The sequence below is a fragment of the Schistocerca cancellata genome, unplaced genomic scaffold, assembly GCF_023864275.1.
Source record: "Schistocerca cancellata isolate TAMUIC-IGC-003103 unplaced genomic scaffold, iqSchCanc2.1 HiC_scaffold_549, whole genome shotgun sequence".
In the NCBI taxonomy this organism is placed as follows: domain Eukaryota; kingdom Metazoa; phylum Arthropoda; class Insecta; order Orthoptera; family Acrididae; genus Schistocerca; species Schistocerca cancellata.
This window is the reverse complement of record NW_026046562.1, coordinates 47,351-50,000: the sequence shown is the minus strand read 5'-3', so window position 1 is coordinate 50,000 and position 2,650 is coordinate 47,351. Positions and strand designations below refer to the sequence as shown.

The 2,650-nt window shown below is 57.0% G+C and overlaps 1 non-coding gene across 1 annotated transcript in view; it reads right to left on the bottom strand.

Annotated features, from left to right (window-relative positions):
• Positions 1–1,644, bottom strand: part of LOC126130127 (small subunit ribosomal RNA) — a 1,910-nt gene extending 266 nt beyond the window's left edge. The window contains exon 1 of the ribosomal RNA XR_007527371.1: positions 1–1,644. This exon is cut by the window's left edge and continues 266 nt beyond it. This is a non-coding gene — a ribosomal RNA (small subunit ribosomal RNA).
• Between the last annotated feature and the right edge of the window lie 1,006 nt (positions 1,645–2,650).

The following is a 2,650-nucleotide window of genomic DNA, read 5'->3' as shown; positions in this document are numbered from 1 at the left end:
GCACGAAGGAGGTTCAGCGGGTTACCCCGACCTTTCGGCCTAGGAAGACACGCTGATTCCTTCAGTGTAGCGCGCGTGCGGCCCAGAACATCTAAGGGCATCACAGACCTGTTATTGCTCAATCTCGTGCGGCTAGAAGCCGCCTGTCCCTCTAAGAAGAAAAGTAATCGCTGACAGCACGAAGGATGTCACGCGACTAGTTAGCAGGCTAGAGTCTCGTTCGTTATCGGAATTAACCAGACAAATCGCTCCACCAACTAAGAACGGCCATGCACCACCACCCACCGAATCAAGAAAGAGCTATCAATCTGTCAATCCTTCCGGTGTCCGGGCCTGGTGAGGTTTCCCGTGTTGAGTCAAATTAAGCCGCAGGCTCCACTCCTGGTGGTGCCCTTCCGTCAATTCCTTTAAGTTTCAGCTTTGCAACCATACTTCCCCCGGAACCCAAAAGCTTTGGTTTCCCGGAGGCTGCCCGCCGAGTCATCGGAGGAACTGCGGCGGATCGCTGGCTGGCATCGTTTATGGTTAGAACTAGGGCGGTATCTGATCGCCTTCGAACCTCTAACTTTCGTTCTTGATTAATGAAAACATACTTGGCAAATGCTTTCGCTTCTGTTCGTCTTGCGACGATCCAAGAATTTCACCTCTAACGTCGCAATACGAATGCCCCCGCCTGTCCCTATTAATCATTACCTCGGGTTCCGAAAACCAACAAAATAGAACCGAGGTCCTATTCCATTATTCCATGCACACAGTATTCAGGCGGGCTTGCCTGCTTTAAGCACTCTAATTTGTTCAAAGTAAACGTGCCGGCCCACCCAGACACTCAATAAAGAGCACCTTGGTAGGATTTCAACGGGGTCCGCCTCGGGACGCACGAACACGCACGAGGCGGTCGCACGCCTTCGGCTCGCCCCACCGGCAGGACGTCCCACGATACATGCCAGTTAAACACCGACGGGCGGTGAACCAACAGCGTGGGACACAAATCCAACTACGAGCTTTTTAACCGCAACAACTTTAATATACGCTATTGGAGCTGGAATTACCGCGGCTGCTGGCACCAGACTTGCCCTCCAATAGATACTCGTTAAAGGATTTAAAGTGTACTCATTCCGATTACGGGGCCTCGGATGAGTCCCGTATCGTTATTTTTCGTCACTACCGTCCCCGTGCCGGGAGTGGGTAATTTGCGCGCCTGCTGCCTTCCTTGGATGTGGTAGCCGTTTCTCAGGCTCCCTCTCCGGAATCGAACCCTGATTCCCCGTTACCCGTTACAACCATGGTAGGCGCAGAACCTACCATCGACAGTTGATAAGGCAGACATTTGAAAGATGCGTCGCCGGTACGAGGACCGTGCGATCAGCCCAAAGTTATTCAGAGTCACCAAGGCAAACGGACCGGACGAGCCGACCGATTGGTTTTGATCTAATAAAAGCGTCCCTTCCATCTCTGGTCGGGACTCTGTTTGCATGTATTAGCTCTAGAATTACCACAGTTATCCAAGTAACGTGGGTACGATCTAAGGAACCATAACTGATTTAATGAGCCATTCGCGGTTTCACCTTAATGCGGCTTGTACTGAGACATGCATGGCTTAATCTTTGAGACAAGCATATGACTACTGGCAGGATCAACCAGGGAGCTGCGTCAACTAGAGCTGAGCAGCCGGCCGCCCGGGAGTGTGTCCCAGGGGCCCGCGCGAACACGCAAGCGTCCGCTCAATTATTCTGCAAACAGGAGGAGGCTGAGCTCCCCTGCACAATACACCTCGAAACCCTCTCAGGTCCCGGCGGCGCGCAGCGCCGTCCTAAGTACTTGGTCGGGTTCGAGAGAGGCGCAATCGCCCGGAGTTAGGCGAGTAGACGCTTTAGGTGCGACCACCCGTGCTCCCAACTGAGCTTGCCGCTGCCGACAGAGGCCCGGGAGCGTGCTGTCGTGGCATTGCCGGCGGGAGACAACACGCGCCACCTACGGTGACCGGCAGCTCCAACGCCAGCGCCACAGAAGGGCAAAGGCCCCACGTGGGTGCCGAAGCGAACTCTCCCAGCACAGCGCACGTGCCAACACGTCTGCACAACTGCGATACAAACCACCAGCGAGAACCGCTGGGGCGACCGAGCAGCAGACGGCGTCGCGGCGCCGAGTGCCGGGCGGCGGCGCATCCTCAACGCACACAGTCCTCAGTCGGACCAGCACACTGCAGATGTCCACCGCGCTTCGCACCGGGCCCGCGAGGACCCACTTTGGCCGCCCGGCGCCGCGCGCAGGGTGCCCCGGCGCGCAGCTGCGCCGCCTGCCGCGTCCGTCGGCCGGCGCGCCTGCCACTGGGCGCCCCCACCAGCCGGCTGTAGCGCGTGCGCCCACGCACCGCGCGGCCAGCACGCCGGGCGGCCCCCCCTCACCGGCCGGGGACGGTCCCACCCAGCCACCGCCGCGTATCGCTTCACACACAGATTTGCCCTTACTGATTTACCTCCAGCAACAACAACCGCACCACAATGGGTTTACCAGTTGTTCATTTGCGTAACGTCACCAGCAAACGTAGACGTCCATCCCAGTTTGCAAATGCAACGATTATTGCATACCTGTCTGTTAGGTGTCACGACACACTACGTCTGCCCACATACACGCAACAAAATGTGCACGA